The sequence below is a fragment of the Tupaia chinensis genome, unplaced genomic scaffold (genome assembly GCF_000334495.1).
Source record: "Tupaia chinensis unplaced genomic scaffold, TupChi_1.0 Scaffold143700_1, whole genome shotgun sequence".
In the NCBI taxonomy this organism is placed as follows: Eukaryota; Metazoa; Chordata; class Mammalia; order Scandentia; family Tupaiidae; genus Tupaia; species Tupaia belangeri.
Window position 1 is genome coordinate 32,067 of NW_006203548.1, and position 16,450 is coordinate 48,516.

The following is a 16,450-nucleotide window of genomic DNA, read 5'->3' on the forward strand; positions in this document are numbered from 1 at the left end:
TCCTTTGCCCAAGAAGTGACATTATCAGGACAGCAAACAAAACAGCTCCCTGCTCTGGAGGAAGACACAATCACTATCTTCTGAGACAGTGTACTCTATAAACATCCTTTGAAATGTTAGTCTGGAGCAAAAGGGCAGTTAGATATATAACCATCCAACCTTGGCTCATAAGACATGTAGAAACCCAAGGTACCTACAGGGAGGTGTCTCCCCACACTTGCTGTGTGCCAGGTACTAGTCAAATTTTAGGTGTTTGGCTAGTTTAACCCTCAACTGCAGTCCAGTGAGGTAGGTACTTTTGACCCAGTTTTTAGTTGAAAAACCAACCTTGGGCAGGTCCCTTAACCTGTATGTCCCCTATCTAGTGAGGGGCAGGACCAGGTTGGTAATGGTTCTATTTTTGTTCTTGCAGTAACTTTCTTTACTGCTAAACCACGTGGTGGATGATGGAACAGTTTTTCATTGCCAGAGCATATGTGCATGAGGGAGAAACACCCCCTCCTAATGGAGCATGGTCACACCACAATCCTTTTTTCTCCATTTTTCCTTCCTGTCAAGATTTTTGGGCATGTAAACACAGGAGCTTGATGTATTTTTCAGGTCACTGGGACTGGTATTTGAACTTCGGCCATTTGGGATCTATCTCCTTTAACTGCTGAGCTATGAAACCAGCCCTATCACCTACTGATTGTCAATCCACTAAATAGGCTAGCTCAAAATTCCTGAAGACCCTGAGAGGTCACTGTTACCTTTAGAAAGTCCTGAAATATACAAAACTTTGTGATATCCATTTGATTTAGGTAATCCATATCACACACACACACACATAGACTTCAAAGTGTTCTTGGCAGGTCCAGCAGGTGGCATAGTGGTGAAGGTGCTCAGCTCCCACATGGTTGACCATGGTTCAAGTCACAGACATGGCAGCTTGAAACATAACGCTGGGTGCATGTGAATGCCTGTCCCAAATCCCAAGACGAGAATGGAGGAGAGGGACTGAGGTGAAGCCATTCCCCCCCAAGGTGGGATTTCTCATTTTCAGTCTCCGTCTCTTCAGTGACTGCATGTGTCCTACAGCAAATATCTCTAAAAAATAAGAAAAGCCACAAAATAAAATGTTCTTGGAAAAATAGAACTCCATTTTATTTTTGTGAAAAACTTTTTCCAAATCCATGGATAGTTTATGCATCATATGCATTTCCTATAAATTCTTTGAAAGTCCCTTCTATGTTTGTATTTATGGGAAAAGGTAAGGAGGCAGACTTCACTTTCCCTCATTTTCAGAAGGCCTTCAGGAGGACATATATCCTGTGGCTCTCTGACGTACGGGGCTGGAGGCTTGTGCATGCTTCTTAGGAAAGAGGCACCAGAAACTCTGTGATTAGGGTAGGGTGAGATGTCAGCAGGTGTCCAGTTTTCTGCCCATTTTTATTTTTTTTGAGAAGTTTTTGCTATAGGGTGCATGTACTTGCCAGAAAGAGAGAGACAGAGAGACAAAAAGAGAGAAATCACCCCCCAGGGGGTATGGCCACACCACAATTCCTTCTCCTCCATTCTCCTCTTGGGATCTTGGGCACACATGCACACGAGCCCCACGTGTGTTTAAGTCACTGGGTCCAGGACTTGAACCACAGTCAACTATATGGGAGTCCAGCAACATAACCATTACACCATCCTCTGGTTCCTCTACCTGTTTCTAATCAAGGATAGAAAATTGTTTTGCTCTCTTTTCCTCCCAGATCTTGGGAGTAGACCATGGTGGCGGAGAAGAAATGGGGAACCTTAACCACTGCATGTGAGAAGGGTTCCAAGGAGGCCAATAGCAACTTGTAGCTATTAAAAGCAGAGACCATGGTAAGTTCTTGAGCTCTAAGGTACACAGCTTGGGAGTGGCAGGACCATGATCCAATGCACATTTGTCATATGGATATAAGAAATGTACCTGTTATTAACATGGTGCTGCTTTAAAGACTAGATGAAATAAGGCGTATACAATGCTTGGTAGTCCCAGTCACATAATCATGGGGTGTTCTTGATACATTGTAGCCAAAGGTCTGGCTTCCTCCTCTCTGCTCACTGCTGTGGTCCCTGTCCTCCCATAACTGCTGCCACCACAGGGCCACTCAGTGGACCCTCCTATCCTGCCATACACAAGATCAGTGATGCTAGAAAACATGCCACAGCCCGAGGTCCTTGTCCAGTGCTGGGAGAGCACACATGTGTCTGAAAGGGATGATGGTGAAGAGTCTTGTGCAGATGCTCATGAAAAAGAGCAGCCTCAGTGAGGCCGAGAAACAATATTCTTCCTTTGTGTTGCGAGATGAGAAGTCCAAATCCAGAATTCTCATCTGCTGCTGGGCAGGAGAGATGTACTAACTTTACATTAGGAAGTGAGTTCTCTAAATGTTTTGTTTCTTTTCCCCTATATTCCTTCCCTCCCACCCTTTCCTGCAATTTCTCCAATATCACCATCACTCTCCATGCTTTTATGCCTTCTAATCTTTCAGTTTCTGCCATAAAGTGACAACATTCAGTATATCTTGAGTGGGGACATATAGTGCCTCTCTTTCATAATCTGGCTTGTTTCACTTAGCAGATCTTCCATATTTTCTATCAAAGGCCAGGGTCTAATTTTTTATGACTGAGTAGTATTCCATAGTATATATGTAGCACACTGTTTATTTGGTTAAAATGTTTTTTTTTTAAATTTATCATTATAATCTTGTTTATATTACATTAAATCACATATAACTTTACAGTGTATTACATTTATTTTTTCATAAGGAATACCATGCATATCAGTCAATACAGACATTAAAATCCCTATTTCATCATTCAAGAAGAGCTTTTTATTATTTTTCCTGATCATCATCATTATTATTAGTCCAATTCTCTTTTAAACAATCACTATTTCTCATTTTGCTTGTAAAAAGACTTTACTCAACATAAAATACTTTTCAAACCAATCCTGTTGAGAATACTATACACATCATCATCAACAGGTAATAAATCATATCTGTGTCCTACTAATGCCATGCCTCTCTATTTATTCTCTTGCTATCTTTATACTCTTCTCACTCCCAATTCCACACTGTCTTATCCTCGTTATCTATTTTCACTTCTTTTATGTCCTCCAACATTTCGATCTCTACCGCAGAGTGAGGACAGCCTGTATACATTAAGTGGATACATACAATATCTTTCTTTCATATCTTGGTTTACTTCTGCAATAGATCCTACATATCTGACCACTTTCTATCAAATGCCAGTGTCTTGTTTTTTTCATGGCTGAGTAATATTCCATAGAGTATATATGCCACACTTTTTCAATCCATTCATCTGTTTGTGGACATTTGGGTTAGTTCCATGCCTTAGCGATTGTGGGTAGTACTGCAATAACCATGATTAAATGTGTAAAAAAAAATAGAAAAAGAAAAGTGAGTTATTCTGGCAAGTGACAGAATTCCTTCATTTTTGGTGTTTGCACAGAGAAGGTGCTCAAGGGTCACTTGTGGATGACCATACTCACAGAAGGCCCTCATGGGTCTTTCTCATGGACTATCTGCTGGGTGTGCCATCCTGGGGCCTTGCTTTCTCTGGCCACCCAAGGTTTTGGTTTCACATGCTCCTGAGGTTCTGCTCTGGCTGGCCTGCCCTACAGTCTATCACCTACAGACAATCCAACTTCACAGCTGGGTGACCTTGCAAAAACACCAGGATTTGTTTAATTTTCAGAATTCACCTCTCTTTATCCTTATCATCAGAGGTAGCTAGGCTAGAGCTGGGGAGGCTGTTTGGCATCTTTTCCTGAATTTTGAAACAGATGGCCTGGGAACTCCTCAAATGGAGTCTTTTCTTCTTAATCGAGAAGAGTGGAGTGGAAGTAAATAGTGAGAGAAGGGGTTGGGAATGGAGAAGGGTGACTTAGAGAAAAGAAAAGCCAAACATGCATTTAATTATCATACTGATTGACTTGTTCAGGAAAACCTTGTTCTTCTTGACTGCACTTTGTATATCAATAAGGTGTCCCAAGCACATAATAGAAACTTGAGTCAGTTATTATATGCTGAACCCCCTCCACATGTGACTTTGTTCACTCTCAGCAGCATACTGAGGCTCTGTTATTGTCTCCATTTTACAGGTGAAGAAACTGAGGCACTTCCGGATAAGTCATTGCCCAAAGCCACACACTATGTACAGAGGCCAAGGTTTAAACCTAGCTCCATGGATCACAAGTATGCACATAAAACACTCTTAGGACTGCATAAACCCCATCCAATCCTCACAAGAGCCTTGGGAAGAAAACAAATCCTCCCTGTCCTATACAATTCTGTGTAATCTTGCTTTCAAGTTATAAGCTTTCACTTTCAAGTTATAAAGGCAGCAAATGCTGAGTACGGATAGAAAAACAATATCATTGTAAGGCTGGCCCCACAGCACAACAGGTAAGTACAGTGCATAGGGACCTGGATCTCATAAAGCCAACTGCAGTTCAAATCCTGGCCCCAGCAACTTGAAAAACATGCTGGGTGCATTGTAGATGCATGATCCAAATCCTGATTAAATGGAGGAAAAAGATCACACCATGATTATGATCTGTTGGGGAGTACTCACTTGCTCTCTCGCTCACTCTCTCTCTGGTGAATGCACATACCCTTTGGCAACATATATATAGATATGAGATATACATATACATATACATATAGATAGATGTAAGTATAGATATAAAGATATAGATATACACACACTATATATTAAATTATCAGGAACATAATGACACAGTTTGTCATAGAAAAACATAGAAAAAATATACCATGACTTTCCTGGCAACCTAATACACATACATACACACACACAAACACACACACACACACACACACACACAGAGGCATATGCTGTTCAGTGGACTCTTGTTGAGACCTTCACCCTCGGTAAGACAAATGGGCTCATTTTTTTGCTTCCAGACATAAGCTACCTTAACCTAAAGAGGCCCATGCCTCTTAACCTAGAGGGTCAAAGGGAAGTTCAAAATCAGAGAGGAGTAAGGCCCTGGGAGTGACAGCACCTTTCATTTAAGCTAGTTTTAAATTTTAGTCTCCTGGTGTGACTTTAAACTTATTCTACCTACTTTCTCTGATTTCATACCAGTGTGACATTATTTACCATCTTCACTTATGCTTTATGTAGGTTTCCAAGTTTTGTCTTTTCACTGGACACTTTTGGTTTTATGGGTCCCATTAAATAAAATTGCAAACAAGAAAAACATGCTTAGAGAGTGTATTGTGTGCCAAACTCCATGCCTGATACTGAGGACAGACAGAACCCTCTAGAAGGCAGACAGCAGCTTCACTGTTTGCCTCTCCCAAATGCCCTGGGGGGTCATCTAATACACTCCAGTTCCTCCATGTCTCTTAGGAGTCCGGCTACAGTGAGGAGTGCTGGAAAGAGAGGACAAGGATTTTGGAGAGCCTGTTGCTGGGGTCTCCACCTGATCAAGGGAGTTGCCTTACACTATTTCTGCTATTTTAACTTTTTCTAGTTTGATCCACCTCTTTGATTAGGTTTATTTTATCCTTCATTTGAAATATTACCCACAGAATTTTATTATTTCTGGACAGACTTGCAGGCAAGAAATGTGGATCTAAGAGTGACTGCAGCACTGATAGTCCACACTCTAATCCACTAGCCCTCAAGCTGCCTCTTTAACAAGTCCCCAAACATTGGGTCCTTGGAAAAGTCATGACACCTTTTATTTATTTATTTTTTACTTTTCTGATGACTCAATAGTTGCACATGTGCATGCATGCACACATACTCTTCAGGCTGTGCTGTTGGATTTCTGAGTTATACAGAATAAATAATATCTCCATACTGATGCCTAGCTGTGGGAACTAGACTTTTTCTAAAAGGATTTTTTTTTTGCCACAGGGCATGTATGCTCACCAGAGTAAGAGAGAAAGAAATCACACCCTGGTGAGGATGGCCATGCCATAATCCTTTCCCCTCCTGTAACTTTGGGAATGCACACACACAGAGAATGATTTTCAAGCCATGTGGGAGTCCAGAACCTTAACCACTATGCCACATGCTGGCCCCAGGACTAGACCGTTATAAAACATATCCTGGTGTTTAAAGAGGTGGAGTATTTGGTGGTAAAGTATATATTCCACATGTCCTTATGAATTAGGCATAATCTTACCTAATCTTCATATGACTCTCCAGCAATAAAGTGTTATCATTCCTCTTTCAGATGGAGGAAATAGAAGCTCAGCAAGGTTGAGACACTGGCCCAAGGTTTCATGGGTAGCTATTAACAAAGGCAACATTTGAGTCATGCAGTCCAGTTCTGAAGTGTAAGTCCCTCTCAGTCATGACCACTCCATTATGAACTTTTTAAAACTGGATCAGGGCCAGCAGTAGCATGTTGGTTAAGGCAATGGACTCCCATATGGCCGACCACAGTTTGAGTCCTGAAACTAGTGGCTTGCTTTCTCACTGCTCCTGCCCCCAACCCTGGTGTCTCTGGTGCACACACATGCCCTATAGCAAATAAAAATTTAAATTAAATAATTCATAAAAAATCAAAACTATCTCAAAGTCCTACAAGAAAAGTCCTTCCCAAAAAAAACACAGGGAAGAAACCATTGTGCTATATACACCTGGGGGTAAAGGATGATCTTGTTGGCAGGTGAGAAACTGATCCTTGAGGGTAATGACTTGCTGAATACAAGGTGCCAATAAGATCTAAACCTGCCCCTCTTCACCAATGCGACTTGGGTGAGCCTCAGTTTGTGTATCTAACAAATGGGGAACCCAGCACCCTCTCCCTTAGGATCTCAACTTTAGTATCAAATGAACAAGAAAGGAAGGAAGGTACAGGTATTTAGGGAGTGTTGTCAGAAATACAGAATGTGCTAGGATGTAAGAATAAGTCAGGTTGCAGGTTGTCAAGTGTTGACAGAGGTATGGGTAAGTGGAAATTCTCACACCATTTCTGGGAGTGTATGGGTTTCTTTGAAAATGAGCTAGACATCATCCACCCAAATCAAGATGAAGACCTCTCTACTCTGTCCCGGCAGTTCTGCTTCTAGAAACAGACACATCCAAGGATACTCAGAACAGCAGCTCCTCATGACCCCAGCTGGAAACCGCCAAAATCCTAGAGCAGAAGTAATACGTTTTGCCTATTGATAGGATACTGTAAAAATCCAATGACAAAAGTTACATTACATGGTATGGTAGACTCTGGAACAAGGAAGGGCCACAATGGAGCCAAAATGTAAAGGCCAGTCTAGTGAGAGCATGGCAACCAAGACAGGGAGGGAGGGCATCTTGCTAGCAAGAAGTCTTATCTGTGATCTGCCCCATACCAAAATATTGAAATGAATGTAAAGAACTGAAAAGTAATTTAGATAAAATCCATACCCAGAGAGTGATTATTTGACAATGTTCCCAATGAGCATAATTTGAGTTCAGTCTCTCTCCTTGGATAATGCTAACCTAGTATTTCCACCAACCTAGGCTTTCCATGAATGACTGAACAAAGAGACCCATAGACATCGCATCAGCTCTGATGCCAAAGACTTCTTTTGGGGGTCTCTGCCCATGCCTACTTTCCATTTTGCTCCCTATGGGAAGCTTTGGAGAAATTTATAAGAGAGCAGTCTTCAAACATGTGAAGATTTTTGCTACTTTTCTACTTTCCTTACTCTGTCCCCAAGTAAGAATGCAGGGTTAGGGTTACATAATGCTTATGACTCTGCCCCTGGCTTTGAAAGGCTCAGGTTCCAGTATGTTCTACATATCATTGATAATTTAGGGTACTTTTTTTTTTTTTTACCTATCATTGATAATTTAGGGTACTTTTTTTTTAAGCCCTTGTGATACAGTCACTCCCATCTCCTCTGCACAGATGAGAAACACCTTCAGAGAGGCTGCTGTGGAAATGAAAGTCAGGGAATATAACAATTGGGCACAAAACTTGGCACAGAACATGTGAGTTTTTATTGCAGAGGTCCCTTAAATGTACATTAAAATCACCTGGGAAGTTGGCAGGTGGCATGGTGGTTAAGTATGCTGGACTCTCACACAGCTGACTGCAGTTCGAGTATCAGACCTGGTACTTTGCTTTCTCATTTTTCCTCTTTCTCTCTCACACTGTCCCTTTCTGGTCAAATTAAAAATAAAGTTAAATGAAATAAAAAATATTAAGAATCACCTGGGAAGCTCAAAACCAAAACACACACTCTGATGCCAAGGTCATATCCTATGCAAATTAAATCAACATCTGGAGGTGGAAGCCAAACATAAATACTACCTGAATTCCCATGTGTGGTAAGATTTAGGAATCATTGATTTATTATAATCTCCCAATGCTAGGTTTACAGGGGCCTCAAGTTTCCCTAATTCAGGGAGCCCAGACAACTGCTCCCATAGACCCCCACTCGCACAGACCCCCATCTCTTTAATTAGCTCTGGCCTTGAATTTTTTCTACAAGGGGCACAAGAGGATCTCAGGTGCTCCAATGGTCTCCTTTGCAGAGGGGAGGCTAGTGGTGTTTTTTGTGTGGTTTGTGCCAAGCAATTGTCAGCAGTACCACTAACCACAAGATCCTCATGAACATGGGATGCTGTCTTGACACTTTCACTTGCTCTATTCAGTGGAGTTCGGTGGCATTTCTTCTACAACCTCTCTTTGTTGTCTTAACAGAAGCAAACATGTTCCTCTTGATCACCATGACCTCCCATTTTGACAGTTCCAATAACCTTGTGCCTTCCCTTCTCCACTATATTCCCAATTCCCAGGCACTGACCACACAGACCTTTAAAGGGCACATCTCAACACTCCTCTAAATTCTCGAGAGATTCACATTGTCACCTGTATAAAGACCAACTCCCAGTCTTTGTGGTCTCATTGTCCTCCCCACAATTCAACATGCCAGGCTCTCATAGAATGGATTTTAATTTTTTTTTTTTAGTACAGGTTTTTGCCTTAGGGAACCTGTGCTCACTGGAGAGAGAGACAGACAGAAACAGTGACAAAGAAAGTGATAAATCACTGTCCAGCAGTGATGGCCACACCATAATCCCTTCTCCTTCATTCTCTTCCTGGGATCTTGGGCATGCATACACATGTTCCTGGAGTGAGTTTCAAACTATTGGGCCCAGGACTCAAACCATGGTCAACTGTGTGGGAGTCTAGTAATGTAACCACAATACCATCTACTACTCCCTCCCCTGCCCCATGGGAATGACTTCTAATTCCTTGAAAACGGCAGACTCTCCTGAGGATATACCATTCTGGCCACTTTTATTCCAGCTAGTTAATGTTGTTGTTAGCTACTCATAGGACTTTGTTCTTCTGTGTGTCATCCCCACTAATGACTGATAGAAACATGCTTGACACCCTATAGCTGCTAAGTACTTGCAGTATTAACACTTAATCCTGTGGTGGGGACCCTAATACCCTGTTATATGAGGAAACTGGGCCCAGAGAGGTTGACTTTTCTTAAATTCAGGCCACACAGCGAGTGTGTTGTAGAGCTAGAACTTGAACCTGGGTAGTCTGGCTCCAGAACCTGAGATCCTGTTCCAAGTGAGACAGAACTACCTGGAGAGACTTGTGGCCTCCACGTTTCAACCACATTCACCCCTAACTTCTGAGGGCCTTGAACACAATTGTTTTGTGAGTGACTAGCCCTCCCATGAGTAAGGGAGGGCAGAAAAGCATCTTTCTCCTCCAGTGTTGGCTCAACCACACACACAGAAAATCAAGTGGAAGCACAGAAGGCCCAAAGTCTAGGTGATCCAGAGATTTAGGGGGACACACATGTACATGTGTTTCTGTACAGAATTTTCTCACTGAAGCTGGATCTCTCCCTGTGTTTAAGAAGCCATACCACCCTCCTCTGGCCCCTTCAGTGTTTCTGAGCAGAATGACCCCACCAATTCATCAGGGGACATCAGCTTCTCAAAGGTATTTGGGGCATAAATCAAAAATTGAGGAGCAAAGGTTTTTAAGAAAAAAAAATAGTGTGGAGAGAAAAATCAGGGGGAGGGGTGGGAAGAAAGCAATGGAAAGAGAGAATTAGCTTATGAAAACTAGATCAAATGCAAAAATTCATCAGAGAAAATGGTATTATTTATTTTTCCTGATTGGAGTCCCTGGGTCTGAGGCCTCAACTCTGATTTATTTAAATGTCTTGAGACTGTCTGTCAGCAAAAGGCCACCCCAGCCCCTGAGCTTGGGTCCAGCCCCCAAAAGTCACATTGGTTCCATAAGCAGGAGTTGCCCTCAAAGCCTTTTGAAGTGGGTCCCTGTGGTGATTATTTGCTTTCATGTAAGAAACTCGTGCATGGTGCTGGCATCCACAGCTGCCCTGGGAGGGGGCAGGACAGAAGGGGTCCCCTCATCACTCATGAGCCTGTTTATTTGGGAACCAGAGAAGCCCTTTCTCCAGTGATTACTCAATGTCCTCTGTGGACTATGCTACTCACACTCCAGAAGGTGAGGTAGAAATAGCAAAAATGGTCACCTCTACAAAGGCTCTAGTCTAACCCAGAGCCATGGTACCCTTGGCTTTCAGAGGAGGGATGGAGATGAATGGCCCAGAGGATGCACAGCTGGTATTAATAGGGTTTAGGAAAGGGTGGTACAGACACAGAACCAGGGGCTAGGATGCTGGAATCAAATGCCTCTCATGTCCCTACTCACTATCTGTCACAGGCATGAAAGCTTGCTGAATCCTCCAATCAGCTGCCCTTCCTACATTATAAACAGATAACAGCCTGGGAGAAGTTCGCATATGCAAAAGGCTTAGGTCCTCAAACTGTCTTAGGTCCAATGCAAATGTCATTTGAAAATCAGCAGCTGGGGACCAGCATTTAGCGTAATGGCTACGTTGCTGGACTCCCATGTAGTTGACCACGGTTTGAGTCCTGAACCCGGTGGCTTAAAACCCATGCTGGGCACATGTGCATGTGTGTCCAAGATCCCAAGAGGAGAATGGAGGAGAAGGGATTGCAGCATGGCCACCCCCCCCAGGGGGTGATTTCTTGCTTTCTGTCTCTCTGTCTTTGTCTGTCTGGCAAGTGCATGTGCCCTATAGCAAAAACCTCTCCCTCCCCCCCCCCAAAAAAAGAAAAGAAAATCAGCAGCTGGCTAGGGTCTACCTGGAATTAGCATGTTTTGTCTTTATCACATATTGGGTTGTCAAGAAAGGTGACACATTTTTCCATAGAAAAACAAAAATATATCATGACTTTCCTGATGACCTTAGATTCGCTCTTCCTGACCTGTCCTTGTGCCTTTAGGTTTGATCTGTAGTCTACACCTGCATCATCCAATGTGGTATCCATTGACCAATGAGTCAATTTAAATTTAAACTAAATTAAAATAAGATTAACATGCAGTCTCTTGGTCAGAATGACACATCACATGTGCTTTGTGTTCCATGTAACTAGGGTCTTTGGCACTTGCTAGCACAGATATATAACATTTCTACACATCCCATGGACTGCACCATTCTAGGTCTTCTATGTGTTTTACTGTGAACAGACTCAAATGCATGAATCTAAAATAGAATTTTTGAAATGCAGTGTAGGCTACTGTACACAATGTAGAATTTCATGAAATGTATTTGGAAGATTAGTCCACACTGGTATATTGAGTTGCCTCATTTATTTTTGCTGCTGTGGAATGGTCCAGAGTGTGGGCATATCCTTCTATCAATCATCTCATTACTAGCTGGAAATCTGAGAAAATAGAGGATGGGCACTTATTTCCAAAGTCTTCCTATTTCAGTAAAGGCAACAGAAAACAACATTCTTCATTATGAGAGAATCCTAGATTGATTTAACTTAGGGTAGAGTAGCTTCAGCCAATAGGAGGAATACTTCCTCCCAATGGTTTTCTATGCCAACAGAGCCACAGTCATGCTTAGTGGGACTGGACACAGGAGAGAAACTACACAATGCTGCAATGTGGACAGGATGCCAGGGTCTGTCCTAATTGCCTTGAACTACATTTTTAGAGGAGGGGTTAAAATCACCTTCAGGTCACCCACAGATGGAATGGCATGATTACTGCATCCAACCATTCTGGAGAGCCAAGTTGTGTAGTTTGTTTGGCAAATATTGACTGTGTAATAGGTAGAAATATCCGTAGCTGGCTCTGGGAGGGGGAAAAAAAGCTGCTATGTAAATACTTTTGGTTATCCCATTTACTCCTTAACTCTGCTAGGTATAATCAGTACCATTGGACAAATGGAGAAATTGATATAGTTAGGGAATTTCCCCATCCTCTATTTTCTCAGATTTCCAGCTAGTAATGAGAGTTGGGCTATGAACTTGTCAAAGCACAGGATTCTACTGTATGTATGAGGAGGTAGAATATTTTACTCTAAAAAATAGCGTATTCATAACATGGGAACAATAATCATAAAACATGATGTACTGTTCTTGTTTGATCAGGTGCAAGCAGTCACAGTCCTCAGGGTGGGGGAGTCAATTTGTCTGGTACATTTGTTCTTATATCTTGATTGCTTGGTAGGGCCTTTTGAACGAGGGGATTTTCAGCAAGCATGGTAACTTCAGCCCCAGGTTGGGGCGACAGCGGATTGCGGTTACAAAGGCCTAGATAGAAATCTTATTTGACTAAGTAAAGACATGGTTAATATATACTAAAATGGAATATCTATATTGCTTCTGGGATAATTTACAGCTAAGAGGGTGAGCCTATTGCTCACATGGGAAAGGAATGTGGTCTTGTGAGCAGCTTAATGACTGACCTAAAAGTTATTGTGTTTATGTAACCCTGAGAGTGACTTCAGTATTCTTTATTGATATTTTCCAGGCAGGTGGGGTGAGTCTTATAAAATAATTCCCGTTCACTGCTGCCTTAGGGGTCTGCATTCTCTTAGGATTATTAATTGTAAAAGTTGCAGTAAGGCTGGGGGTGTTATCTCACCCTTAGGGGGTGCCATGATGACAGTAAAGCCCATGGCAGGGAGATTGAAAGCACAAACCAGTACAACAAACACAGTTGAAACCTTGAGCTTGTAGCTGTCACCTTGCTGGCAGCTCTTCTCAGCCAAGCCTTGCTTAGGCATGAGAGGAAGCTCTTTATGTTCTGTCTGTGTTAGCCGCATGGCTTCCTCTACTATGGAACTAAAATGTTAACCTCCATACACTACTGTGAGCTGAACTCCATACTTTCATGGGAGATTGGTTTTTCTACCTTTCTCATGCCCCATGATGAAAACCCAGACTCATAGTTTTGTAGATACTAGCTCCATTTTATGGGAAATGTGACAGACATCCAGGGAGCTGGGTTTTCTGCAAACCGTTCTTGGCACGTGATATTGGGCAGCATGGACTTGAAGATTTATATTTTCATGTGCTAATTCATTCTGTGTACAGGGCTATAGGAATAAGGAAGCCTTCTTGGTGGAATTAGATTAAAATTGTACCTTCAAGACTGGGAAGATTCTGAGGGTTAGGGTGTCAATTACTAGCTTTAAGCAGAGGCTTCATTATATGTGTTTATTTCAACCCTCCTTCTCCTGAGCAGCACAATTCGAGGCACAGAGAAACCTAGCATTGAGTAACTGAAAAAGCTGAGGGCTGGAGGCAGCTCTTCTCACTGTTTCTGATCAAATTTAGGTGGGAACTCTGCCATATGGGCTCTGCAAAACCAGCTGTTTTGCAATCATGTTTGCTGTTGCTGGCTGCACAACATGCATGGGGCGAGGGATGAGTTACAGCCAACATCCAGGGATTTTTTTTAAGAGAGATTTTTGCTATAGGGTGCATGCGCTCATTGGAGAAACAGAGACACAGAGAGACAAAGTTAGAACTCACCCCCTAAGGGAGATAGCCACACTGCAATCTCTGCCTTTCTTTTGGCACACAGGCACATGCACCGGACGTGAATTTTAAGCCTCTGGGTTCAAGACTCAAACTACAGTCAACTACATGGGATTCCAGTGATGTTGGGGCAAGGAGATGGCATAATGTTTACATCTGTGGATTCTATGCCCAGACAGATCTTTCTTGATAGCCAAAGGTCATGGAGTCCATCCACCAAACTAATCCAGGCATCCTCTCAGCACTTTGTCATGGTGGGAGAGTATTTTATAAGAGCTTCCAATTCCACCCCTCCTTTATCACACAAGGCTTCTAACAATGGAGTCCTCTAACAATGGCCTGCAAAATATGGGGTAAGGTTACATCAGGACCCCCTGGGATGTACAAAAAGTATCTAGAGGCCTGTGCCTCACTCCAGAGTAAAATTACAATCTCCAGGGATGGAACTGAGGTCTCTGGATTTTTATGATCTATGGGCTATTTGGACCTGAGCCCGATCAAAAAGCTGTGATCCTGATTATCCCACAGGCATCTTTGCAAGGAATAGTTTCTAAAAACAGACCACTTAAGAGCCATTGGATGTGATGTGCAAAGCTGGTCTTTACTCACATGATCATTCCTCTACCGTCAGAGTTCAATTTTCTTCTTACTGAGGATATCTCCAGTGGAAGCCAAGACAATCTTCCTTCCTTCCTTCCTTCCTTCCTTTTTCTTTCTTTCTTTTTGTTGGGGGGAAGAGTTTTTTTCTATAGGACGTGTGTGCTCCCAGAAAGACAGAGACAGACAGACAGAAAGTGAGAAATCACCCACCCCCAGGGGCAATGACCATGCCGCAATTCCTTCCCCTCCATTCTCCTCTCGGGATCTTGGGCACACACGCACACGTGCCCAGTGTGAGTTTTAAGCCACCGGGTCCGGGACGCGAACCGCGGTCGACTACGTGGGAGTTCAGCAACATAGCCATTACGCTAACTGCTGGTTCCCAGCTACCATTTGTTTTAAAAATTAGAAGAATAAGAACATTCGAGATCCACTCTTGTTTTTATTATTTATTATTTTAAAATTCAAACAGAGAGACAGAGAGAGGGAAAATGAGAAAGCAAGCCACCAGGTCCAGGACTCGAACCACAGTCATCTAAATGGGAGTTCAGCACCTGACCCTACCACGCCACCTGCAAGGCCCCCATATTTTGCACTTTAAAATGCACAATACAGTATTGGTAACCAATAGGCAGCATGCTGTATGATCTTTGGAACTTATTTATGTTGCATAGCAAACATTATACTAATTCACGTTGCATAGCCAACTTTATACTAATTGAAGAGCAATCTTTAATTTCTCTCTTCCTCAACCCTGGGGCAACTGTTTTCCTATTGTTTTTATGGGACTGGCTACTTATTTTAGAGTTTTTGCCACCAGGTGTATGTGCTTGCCAAAGAGAGACAGTGAGAGGGAAAGTGAGAAATCAGCCCCCAGGGGGATGGCCACACTGCAATCCCTTCTCCTTGATTCTCCTGGGATCTTGGGCAAGCATGCACAACATCCAGAGTGATTTCCAAATCACCCAATCTGGGATTCAAACCGCATTGGCCATGTGGGAGTCTAGCGATGTAACCTATGCATCTGCTGGACCCAGAGTTGACTATTTAGATACCAAAGAGCCAGCCAAAGAGCCAGCCATCATTCATTTCATATCAGCAGATCAACTAGCTCTAGATCAAAAATATTTTGGAAAAAAATTTATTGCATCTATTCTGAACACATTAAGCCATTTTGTCATAATTGTGTTTAATCAGTGTAAATAATATAAAGATTATTTAAAGAGTAAAGATTATGTGTGTGTGTAGGTAATAGGTGAATACTACACCACTTTATAGAAGGGACGTGAGCATCTGCAGATTTTAGTATCCATGGGTTCAGGGTAGAAATGGGATCCCTCCTGCAGGTAATAGGAATCATGCAGTATTTGCTTTTCTGTAATTGACTTATTTGGTAGAATGTCTCTGAGGTATATCTGTGTTGTCATATAGAGCAATACTTTTAATAACATTCCAGAAAACGTAAATCAAGACCTCAATGAGGTATTACCTCATACATGTTGAATGGCTTATTAAAGATTTTAAAAATGTATATATAGGGCATTTGCACTCACAAGAGAGAGAGAGAGAGCAAGCTGCCACCAGGTCCAGGATTCGAACTGTGGGTGGCCATGTGGGAGCCCAGAATCTTAACCACTATGCCACCTGCTGGCTCTGAAATAACTATTTTTTAAAAAGGCCCAACCTACATGGGACAGTCAGTAGACAGGCTGGACTGTAATGCTAGAAGCCACATGGCTGACCACTGGTTCAGAGTCCAGCTCAGAGTGCTTGAAATCTCAGGGTGCACATAAATATATGTCCAAGGGGATTATAGCATAACCAGATCCTATCAAGGGTGCTTCTCTTGTGTGTGTACACTCTATTATGAAGAAAGTTTTAAAATACATATTGGAGAAAATGCAGATTTGAAACCCTTGTACAGTGTTGATGGGAATGTAAATTGGTACAGTCATTATGGAAGACAGTACAAAGGTTCTTCAAA

General features: G+C 42.3%; 1 pseudogene; it reads right to left on the reverse strand.

Annotated features, from left to right (window-relative positions):
• Positions 1 to 13,148, reverse strand: part of LOC106733414 (uncharacterized) — a 35,434-nt pseudogene extending 22,286 nt beyond the window's left edge.
• Between the last annotated feature and the right edge of the window lie 3,302 nt (positions 13,149 to 16,450).